This window comes from Dasypus novemcinctus, chromosome 17 (assembly GCF_030445035.2).
Source record: "Dasypus novemcinctus isolate mDasNov1 chromosome 17, mDasNov1.1.hap2, whole genome shotgun sequence".
NCBI lineage: Eukaryota > Metazoa > Chordata > Mammalia > Cingulata > Dasypodidae > Dasypus > Dasypus novemcinctus.
This window is the reverse complement of record NC_080689.1, coordinates 7,672,722-7,683,829: the sequence shown is the minus strand read 5'-3', so window position 1 is coordinate 7,683,829 and position 11,108 is coordinate 7,672,722. Positions and strand designations below refer to the sequence as shown.

The window sequence follows — 11,108 nt, the reverse complement described above, 5'->3', positions numbered from 1 at the left end:
AGACAGTGACGAAGCAACTCTTAAGGAAGATAGAGGAGAGGGGATAAAGAGTCAAGTCTGCATAATTATCATAACCAAAAGCTTAAGAAGAGATTGGATCATATCTTGTGTTTGCATTCAAAACCAATGTTTTGATTACTAAAGTTAAAGACTGGATATTGCAATTTTCCTGCTATTGTATTAGCACTTGCATCAAAAGAGGAGGCTGCAAATGTGGGGGAGGGAGGAGTGTTAGCACAGTGTGGTGATAAAGACCAGGAACTCTGCAAGCCAACTTTCTAGGTTTGAATCCTGATACCTCTCCTTGCTGGCTGTGTGACTTGAGCAAGGCATTTATCCGGTCTGTGCCTTGGTTTCCTCAATTGCAGAATGGGGAGAAGCAATGAGTAGGGTCTTTGTAAGGCTTATATAAGTGAGCCCTTGCAAAGGTCATAGAAGAGACAAAATTGGAGAGCCCGAGGATCTCATATCTATGTATTGGGGCCGTAGATCTCAGGGCTAGAGGTGACTCTCTTGAGGTCAACTCAATCCATGTATGGGGACACTAGGTGTGGGGCAAGGAGCCCTGGAGATGACCCTCTCAAGGAGTCTAGTTTGGGAGCCAAGCAAGTCCATCAACATCTCTTGACATTCTCTTCCTCCTGAAGCCAGGGATTGCTGGATTCCTCCAGGTTCTTGACTACACAGCAAAAAGAATTTAAGAACATGCCAGTTTAGTTTGGCCAGTAAAAAGAATTTATTGAGAAATGGGAGAAAAGAACAGAATTACGCATGGAAATATGGATGCGGGGTCCTCTAGGCAGAGAGAGAGTTTGGGGCTGAAGACTGCCTTTGTTCCCACTGCTCTTCACCCGCCCCCTTCTCACTGCTGGGGGCGGGGCCCCAACTGTTTGCTGTCCTGATAGGCTACCCGAGCTGTTAGCTTTCAGGGGGCCAGTGATGAAGCCTTTTGTTTAAGGTTAGCTGGGACCAATGGGGAGGCCTGTTTGGAATTCCCCAGGGCCTCCTGTGGACACTGGAAAGAGTTCCAAATGGGACCTCACGGTCAGGGTCTCGCCGGGGCGCCCTGGCTTTGTTTTCCATAGTAGGGGTTGCTTGGCGGGGTCTCGCGGCCATGTTTTCTGTCAGCCATGTTGTCTGCCGGCTCTCAGCTGTGACCCGTCTTCTCCTTTCCCTGTACTAACCTGCCTCACTCCTTTGGCCACTGTGAGCCGGTGTCTCCTGTCTTTCTCCAGCCCTCTGACCCCTTTTTGAGCCCACCCCCTCTTCTCTGCTATTCAGTGTGGAGCTCCTCAAGGGTTGCCCAAGGCCCCCTCCTCTTTCCTCTTTGATTTCCACTGGGTTCTCATTCACAAACCGCATCTCCAGCTCTTGCCTCTCTGCTGAGCTCCAGGTATCCAGATACTTGCCTGGCAGACCCTCTTGGATGCCTCAGGACATTTCAAACTTAGTACCTGAAAAGCCCAACTCACCTTTATTTATTTATTTTTTTCATTTTTAAAAAATAAAGTTTATTAGATCATAACATTGTCTGAATTTCCCACCTTTGTCAAAAGTCAACTCAATTTCCAATGTAGTTTATAATTCCTTAATCAAAGTCAACAACTTCTAAAGAGCATCAGCATCTACAGTCGACTTTTCACTAACCAGGCAAACTTCCCAAAATAATCGCAGTGACTGAGTCACCTTCTCAAATTCTCTTGCTTTTCTGTGTCCCTTTTGAATAACCTCCTCTGGAAGACTAGCAAGCCTTGCAGCATTATAGCCATAGCTTTTGGGACAAGCTCCCTTAATGAACTTATAGAGGAAGGTAACGGTCTCCTGGCTGGGGTCTTCACATTCATTTCCTACCATGCATGCCATGTGTCCTAGGCACACAGCAATATTTTGAGAATAATCTTCTACTAATGAATGGTAGTGAGTAGAAAACAATGTACGACAGCTTATGTTCTCAGCATGTTCTTTAACAACTGCATTTGCTACTGCTGTCTCATCAAATGTTGCAGTACCTCTTCCTAATCATCCACAAGCACCAGAGAATGTGCTGTTGCATGTGTAAGTACGCTGGCAGTTTCACTCAACTCTACAAAAAATGTACTTTCACCTGACATTATTCTATCTGAGGCACCAAGCCAACTCACCTTTAATACGCACACCTGGCCCTTTTCTTTTTAAAGATTTATTTTTATTTCTTTCTCTCCCCACCTCACCCCCGGTGTCTGCTCTCTGTGTCCATTTGCTGTGTGTTCTTCTATGTTTGCTTGTATTATCAGGCAGCACTGGGAAACTGTGTTTCTTTTTGTCGCATCATCTTGCTGCATCAGCTCTCCACGTGTGCGGCACCACTCCTGGGTGGGCTGGGCTTTTTACATGCAGGGCGGCTCTCTTTGTGGGGTGCACTCCCTGTGTAGGGGGCACCCCTCTGCGGGGCGCCCCATGTGGCACAGCACTCCTTGCACGCAGCAGCTCTGTGCATGGGCCAGCTCACCACATGGGTCAGGAGGCCCTGGGTTTGAACCCTGAACTCCCTCTATGGTAGGTGGGCACTCTATCAGTAGAGACATGTCCGCTTCCCCCTGGCCCTTTTCTAGGCTCAGGCTCAGCACAACCATCCCAGCAGCTCAAACACCTGGGAGGCATCTTTACTTTCCTCTTCTCTATCCAGTTTACCCCCACCCTCCATCACCTCTATCTCCTAAACCACTCTGAATCTATTCATGCGTCTCTAATGCTACCAAGATGACACTAGGGCAATTCTCCTGCTTAGCTGTTGCCTTCTCACTTATCTACCCACATTCATATATGCAAGAATATATGTGGTGGGGAAATGGTTACTAAATGTGTTAGTCAGTCAAAGGGGTGCTGATGCAAAACACCAGAGATTGGTTGGTTTTTAGAAAGGGTATTTAGTTGGGGTGGTGCTTACAGATACCAGGCCATAAAACATAAGTTACTTCCCTCACCAAAGTCTATTTTCACGTGTTGGAGCAAGATGGCTGCTGATGTCTGCCAGGGTTCAGGCTTCCTGGGTTCCTCTGGGCTCAGCTCCTCTGTTTTCTCCACGAGGTCAGCTGTAGACTATCAGACGAACAGCTCTGTCTCTCTCCCTGGGGCTGCAGCTTCAGCCTCAAACTCCAAGGTCAAAACTCCAACATTAAAAGCCCCTAACTCTGTCCTTTGCCATGCCTTGTATCTGAGTCCCACCGAAGGGCAGAGAATCAAAGCCCTACTGGCACAAGAGGTTTACATAATTACTTAATCAAGTAAACCTATGAGTCCAATATAATCTCATATGCCCAGAGGAAAAGATCAGTTTACAAACATAATCCAATATTCCTTTTTGGAAATTATCAATAATATCAAACTGCTACACTAAACAAAATCAGTTGGGTAGTTTCGGGTAGTGGGAAGTGCTGTGAAGAAAATGCCGCAGGGGAATAGGCTAGAGAGGAGCTGAGGGTCGTCTGGAGACTCCTCTCTGAGGGAGTGCTGTTGGAGACGAGGGACGGCCAGCCCATAAAGACCTTGGGGAGAGGATCCAGAGGTCCTGAGAGGAGAACAAGTCTGAAGCTTTCAGAGGGTGGTGGTGATTACAAGCCTGGAGATAAGACAGAGAGTGAGTGTAGATGAAACTGAGAGGGCCACAGAGGCCAGCTTCTGTGTGGTCTTGAAGGCCCGTTGATGAATTTTAAGCAAAGCTGTGATGTGATTCGATTATTTATGTTTTAAAAAGATACTTCTTTCCTTCCTTTATTCAAACTGTATCTTGAGAACCTGCAACTGTGCTAGGCGGTGGGTGGGTGAATTGCTGGGGATGCTAAGCCAAATCACACATACTAAGCCTGGGTAGCCTAGAGTCTCCCACAGTTGTGTGAGTCCACACTGCAGAGTGAGATGGAGATCGGTCAGTTCTCAGGGACTCAGTCATGCAAACTCCTCTGGCCCCCACTGATTCTGCATCTGATAGAGTTCTCAGCACCTAGCAGGCTATTGATTAAGGATCGATGCTTGTTAACTGAATAAATGCATGCATGGATCCTGAAGTCCAGTTTGTTTTTCTCTATTATCAAGACCTTCCAGGGCCACCTGGCTCAGCCAACCCATCCTCAGGCCAGAAACCTAGCGGCACCTTGATGTCCCTGTCCCCAAGCAGCTGTTCTTCAAATCCTGTGAGCTCTCCCTCCTACGTATCTCTCACACCTGTTCACCCAGCATTCTTAGAGAGGAAGTAACAAGCTAAAGCTTGCATACCTGTGGCAGTGGGCGAGCAAAGGCCACCACTGTCCACGGCTCTAAATTCAGAGTATGGCTAATTAAGAACCCGAAAGGTATCCACGTCTGCCTGTGCCAGAGGCTCGCGTCCTTATTTCTAGATGGTGTGAGGAGACCTAGGTTTGTGGTTTTTATACCCCATGGCCTTTTGCTCACTGGCCAATCATCCATTGTTTGATCATCTGGGTTTGCTTGAGCTTATTTGTAAAATTGGTATGATTTTTGCCTTATCTCTTCCATGTTGGGATAAAACAAATAGCAGTGCTTTGAGGACCAGACAACTTCACAAACATGAATAAGTGTGAAATATTTTCATTACTGAGCTGGAGTTCCCCTGGCAAAGGTGCCTCAGGCCCATTTTATGACCAGGAAACCAGCCGAGCTTGAGCGGCTTTTTTCATGCTCGTCTCCAGAACACTTTTCCCCAGTTCCTGAAGCCTCTGGCCAGGGCTGGAGTTGCCACCCTCCCATTAAACCTTGGGGAGGCCATCTTCAAATCCAGTCGAGACCAGTGGTGCAGCTGGAGCTGCAGCAGGGAGGCTCTGATAACCAGGGACCTCAAAGCATCATCGTTTTGCCTGCTACTTCTTTCCAAAGGTAATATTGTCTTTTGCCCTCAAATCTAACTTGTCATCACCACTTATGGGAGGAATGAAAGGCTGTCTTTGGAACCAGGAACCCCATGAACCTTGGACCCCCACACCGCAAACCCTGAGACCTCTCGCCCCACTTTAACCCAGCCAAGTGGTCGCACACCTAAGAAGATGGGTTTGCCTACAAAAACCAGATCAAAACGCAGATATCTCTAGAGTCTTTTATCCTTGTGACCTGAGTCTGATATGCACAGACTGAAACCAAACAGAATGACAATGCAAACCCTGGTGCCCAGTGACCTGCCCCTGCTGCTCCCCGCGGCGCTTCTCTGCGCTCTCCCCACTTACTCTTCAGCTCGGTGCTGGCCACAGTGCCGTCTTCTCGTTTATTATTTTTTCAGATTTTCAAAAGGAATGAGCTGGAGATCTGTTTTACTTCCCTGCAAGTCACCACTTTCCAGCCAGCTAGGCACAGGAACGCAGTCTCCCTGTATATTTCTTGGTATAAACCACAGCACTGGGGGTGGAGAGGGACAGCAGTGTCTGACCTGCTCTATTCAGGGTTCCCAGCACTTCAGCCATGGGCTTGCGTTGTCCCCCACGACCCTCCAAGGGTGAGGTTATCACCATTTTTTAAGGCTGAGAAATAGCCCCTCATAGAAGTGTGAGCTTGCCTTCTCAGGGAAGAGTGGAGCCAGTGATTTTGTTGTATGAAGCAGCTTGTTTTTTTGCCCTTGTGTTAAACTTGACATTTTCTTGGTGACATTTTACCACTCAGCTTCTACCACCTCTTACTTCCCTGGGCGTGCCCTATTCCTCCTCAGGATTTGTTAGGCTGTAATCTGTTTCAATAAGATGTTACTTTATTATCTCAGATGCAAAGTCGCTGGGGCCAGCTGCTCAGATCTCTACGTAATGTGAACAGCGCTCACTTCTGTTCTCAGGTGCTGACTTCTTTTTAACTTTTTTTTTCATGTAAAAAGCGTCTGCTTTCACAGGTGGCTGGCTGCAGCTTTCTCTTCTAAGGTCTGCCTCTGCCAACAGACCGGACAAGCTGACAGCGCTGGCGGGACCTAAAGAGCAGGTGCTTTTCCCAACAGGCTGCTTAACGCATGCGCACAGATCAGGAAGCGTGCTGGGCGTCAGCCCGCTGCAACAGAGCCGAGCTCCCGCAGCTGGCTCCCCAGACATCCATTGACAGGAGAATGGACAAATAAATTGTGGAGTATTCTCACAAAGGGATACCAACCAGCAAAGAGAATGAGCAGCTAGCGATCGCACACAGCCGCGTGGATGGATGGCACAGACGAAGCAGCCAGACACAGAAGAGAATGTACTGTGCGATTCCATTTAGAAAAAGCCCCCAGACAGGTGAAGCCAATCCATGGTGTCAGGGTTAGGACACTGGTCACCCCGGGGGGGCGGGTAGTGCCCAGGAGGAAGAATGAAAGGACTTCTGGGGAGCCGGTTCTGTTCTGTTCTGTCTTCTAAAAAAAATCTGGGTGATGGTAAAACAGGTGTGTTCAGTTTATGAAAACTCATTGAGATGGACACTTAAAACATTTTTGGCTTTTTGGGGTTTTTTTGTTTGTACGTTATCAGCGATGAAAACATTTTTTAAAAAATTTAAGCAAAGGAAAACAAAACCCCTCCAAGGGGCTGGTTTTGCCAGGGTGCAGGTGGCTTAGCTGCGGTCAACCGGTGAAGACGTGGCAGGGTGGTCCCAGGAGAAGTAACACGTAGCCACCTATGATATATTTTTCCTTGTTTTAAAAAAAAATCTTTAAAACATTCTCAGGGATCTCAGGGATCATACCTTAAGTATCCTTCGGCTGTGTTTGAAGTCACATGACAGTTTTCTTCTTTCACGAAACTAATCTTAAGAATGCAAAAGAACAATCTATCCATTTGCCTAAGCCCAGCTTGATTGCTGGCACCACAAGGTCTATCCTATGCATTTGCGTTCTTGTGACTAGCTCTTGAATTAGAGACATGCACATCTTCCCTGGGGAAAATTAGGTGAGAAAAGAGATGGAGATCCTTCAGGAAAGTTGCCTTCAAATGTTCATAATGATTTTTGATGAAGCATGTTAGTTCTTTTAAAAACAGGAAATGGATGCTCAGAATCCTAAAGGAGGATTTGTTTCAGGGAAGAACAAATCAGGAGCCATTAAAACCCTGAGGCTTTCCAAAAAGGGACTCTAACGATATCATGCTAGGTCTCAGAAATGCAATTTTATTATTCCTTGGCAGAGCTCTAGTACTTTTTAGGTGACTGAAAAATCAAACCCTCAATTTTGTGACTTCAACAGATACAACTTTTCTGAAATACAACTTTTATTTAACCCTTATAGGATGAGTCATTGCTATGGCTGTTACTGGCAAGGAATTTAAATTACATTTTCACTCTAGTAGTTGTTTTATTTTCAGGAGGTACCAGGGATTGAATCTGGGACCTCGTACATGAGAGGCAGGCTCTCAACCTCTGAGCTACACCCACTCCCCTTCACACTAGTGTGGTTGTTCTTACACTTAACTGATAGATGGGGAAATGTGCCAGCATAGTTTTCACCAATACAACTCAAAGTCACAGTAACCTTTCGCAGTTCTCGAAGACATTTTCTCTTCAGAACTTTAAAAGCAGGCCCTGTAAGGATGCTGGGCACACAGTCCACATGCAAAGAAGGGGAAATTTCAAGTGGCTCTTGCAAGAGCCAAACTCAGTTTGCCTTTTGTTACATTCTAGCTAGTGGGCTTGAGATAAGACCTGCCTTTAAAATAAATAATCTCTCTTTCTTTGGCCCAATGCTAACCCCTCAAAATGTGCTCAGATTGAAGCCATCACGTGCTTACCTTAAAAGACCAGTGTCCTTGGCCTTTGCCAAACTGTCTTGTCAATCCCAGGCTGTCTTCAGAGGTAAGTATTTGACAAGGTGACTGACCCCTAAAGGCCCATTGTTAACTGCAGAGCTTTCTGCTGAAGAAAGAAGCAAGGCTTGCCGGCTCAGGGCACCGTGAGCCTCCGTGAAACTTCTGGAGACCTGACCAACCTGGAAACCTGATCATTAGCAACAGGTTGAGAAGGGGAAAGAAAGGGAAAAAGAAATAGTGGGCCACATGGGAAAGCAAGCCAAGCAAGATGGGTTATGTCCAGAGAATTGGCGTGGCTGTTTTTAATCCTTTCTAACAAATTATACACTCTGGAGCCCAAGTTCTCTGAGAACCCCGTGTTCCTGTCTATGTCTTCTTTCAAGTTCACCGTGTTTTAGAAAGGGTGGTACAGGTTACTGTGCAGGCCTTAGTGCTTTAGCAGATGTTTTCCACCAGTTTGAGTCCACTTGGCAAGTGGTATCTGGCAAAAGTCCTCCGAGGGGAAGGGCAGAGCTATTCCCAGCGGGCCTGAGGAGCTGGTGGGCGAGCATTGCGGAGCGTTGGGTTTTGCCAGGGCAGCGCTGATGCTGGGAACGAAGGCTTGGCCTGGAGAAACCTGGCTTCCATTGTCACTATGTAATTGCCTTAGGAAAAGGTATGGCACAATGACCGGGAGAGACGCTGGCTGGGCGGCCACTGGCACGTTCGAGGTTCTGACTGTGTATGTCTTGGGCCTGTGGTAGATGGGACCCACACCACACCCGGGGATGTGAGGACATCCGTGGCCTGGGACCGGGTGAGACAAGCACCTCTGTGACTGTTGCGGGAGGGAGTGATGGGCGGGAGCCAGATGGTAGTGTTGGTGATCATGAGATAAGCGTGGGAAGCTCCAGGAGGGCGGGAGGCCATTGCACTAGCCTTTGGGACTGTGTCTAAACATTTGGGCAAATGGGCCATGGAGTGAGAATGTGGTTCTTACCCCTGGCTGCACGTTAGAGCCAATTCTGGGTTAGTACTGCTGTGTAACAACTACCCCAGACTTAGTGGGGTAAAACAACAGCTCTCTCATGATGCCCATAGAGTCTGTGCACCGGGAATCTGGGGAGAGCTCGGGGAGGTGGTTCTTTTGCCCTGGTGGCGTCTCCTGAGGTTCCTCAGTGGTTCTCAGCTGGTGGGTGGGCCCGGGAGGGTCCAAGAGGCCCTTGCCTACAGGTGGAGAGACACTCACAGGCTGGGTGTCTATGTGCGGTCTCTCCAGCAGGGCAGCTGAACTTCTCCCCTGGCTTCCCCCAGAGTGGGAGGCCTAAGAGAAGCAGATGGAAACTGCACAGCCTTTTGCGATCCAGCCTTGCAAGTCACATAGCCTTACTTTTGCCAAACTCCATTGGTCCAGACACACAAGCCCACTCAGATTCGAAAGGAGGGCTCTTAGACCCCACCTCCGCTCACAGACGCACAGGAGTTCAGCCTGTGTCTGACATGCTGAGAGCCACTAAGGGCAAAGGACAGGGCTGGCCTGGGCTGGGAAGCGTGGCTGGGGCCAGCGGTGGGGGGCAGCAAGAAGGGAGTGGGGGGCCCAGGGCAGAGCTGAGCCTTCTTGGTCAGGGGCCCACCTGGGTCTGGGGATCTCCTTCCTGTGCTCTTCTAGTAAAAACCTGGGTAGGGGTGGTTTGGTTTTGAGCATAGGCGGCTGTCTAGCATACTCTTTGTGCCCCAAACACGCTAACAGCTTCTGCAGGTGTGAGGGCTAAAGAACCAATTAGAAATGTAAAGTGTCATGAGGCCTGAAGGCAGACACAAGATTCTTCATTTCTGTCTGCAGTCTAAGAAACTAGCTGGGGGAAGTAGATGTGGCTCAGTGACTGAGCTCCCGCCTACCACATGGGAGGTCCCTGGTTCGGTTCCCGGTGCCTCCTAAAGAAACAGTGAGCTGGTGTGACAGGCAGGTGCAGCAAGCTGATTCAACAAGATGGCACAATCAGAGATTCAAGAGGGAAAACAATGAGAGACACAAAAAGCTGGGAGCAGAGGTTTCCAGTGTTTCCTAAAGAAGATGAGCAAGACAGCAAGCTGACATGACAGGCAGGTGCAGCAAGCTAACGCAACAAGATGATGCAACAAGAGACTCAAGAAGAAAAAACATAATGAGAGATACAACAAAGCAAGGAACAGAGGTGGTTCAAGCGATTAGGTGCCTCCCTCCCACATCAGAAGTCCCAGGTTCGGTTCCCAGTGCCTCCTAAAGAAACAAGGAAGATGAACAGATACAGCAAGTGGAAACAACAGGGAGGGGGAGAAATAAATAAAATAAATCTTAAAAAAAAAAAAAAAGAAACTAGCTGGAAAGTTTTCATGAAGGCCCTTTCAAAAAGGCAGGGCATCTACCCCAGCTTTTGAGATTAATTCTGGTGGCTCAATTTCTGATGGACACGAGGGATCATTAAGGTATTAAGACTTTTGACTACAGATTCCTTTACCAGTTATCCAAGGAAACTTGGGTTTTCAATTTCTAAGTTCAACAATTACTAATCCTTGCTGCAGAACCCAGATGCTTACACATAGTAGGTGCTCAATAAATACTTGTTTCATAAGCAAATGCTTAAATAAAAACAGAAAATAATTCCATGAACTCCCTGATGTCTCCTTAAGTCTGCCAAGAAATTAGTTTATTTGGAAAGGAAAACAGGGAAGTGAACTTAGCCCAGTGGTTAGGGCGACCGTCTACATGGGAGGTCCATGATTCAAACCCAGGGCCTCCTTGACCCGTGTGCAGCTGGCCCATGTGCAGTGCTGATGCGTGCAGGGAGTGCCGTGCCATGCAGGGATGTCCCTGCGTAGGGGAGCCCCATGTGCAGGGAGTGAACCCCATAAGGAGAGCCGCCCAGTGTGAAAGAAAATGCAGCCTGCCCAGGAATGGCGCCGCACACACGGAGAGCTGACACAACAAGATGACGCAACAAAAAGAAACACAGATTCCCGTGCCACTGACACAACAGAAGAGGACAAAGAAGAACACAGCAAATAGACACAGAGAACAGACAACTGGGGTGGGGGAGGGGGGAAAGGGGAGAGAAACAAATAAAATAAATCTTAAAAAAATCAGAGCTAAAAAATATTTTAAAATAATAATAATAAAAAGGAAAACAGAAAAAGGAAGTTATTTGTTCTGAATACCCAGAAGGAAGATAAAAGCTACTATGGCAGCTGATGTGGCTCATTTCCTGAGGCCTACCTGGCGGAGCTGAGGCACCTGCCTAAGCAGGTGATGGCCTGGAGTTTGCCCGTGGCGGAGGCTGCTGGCTGTCGTGGCGGCTGTCAGTGCACGGCCATTGCCCCTGCTCGCGGCATCTCAGGTGCTGGGGTGGGAATCTG

General features: G+C 47.9%; 1 pseudogene; it reads right to left on the bottom strand.

Annotated features, from left to right (window-relative positions):
• Window positions 1–1,487: 1,487 nt before the first annotated feature.
• Window positions 1,488–11,108, bottom strand: part of LOC101424729 (DNA mismatch repair protein Msh6-like) — a 35,462-nt pseudogene continuing 25,841 nt past the window's right edge.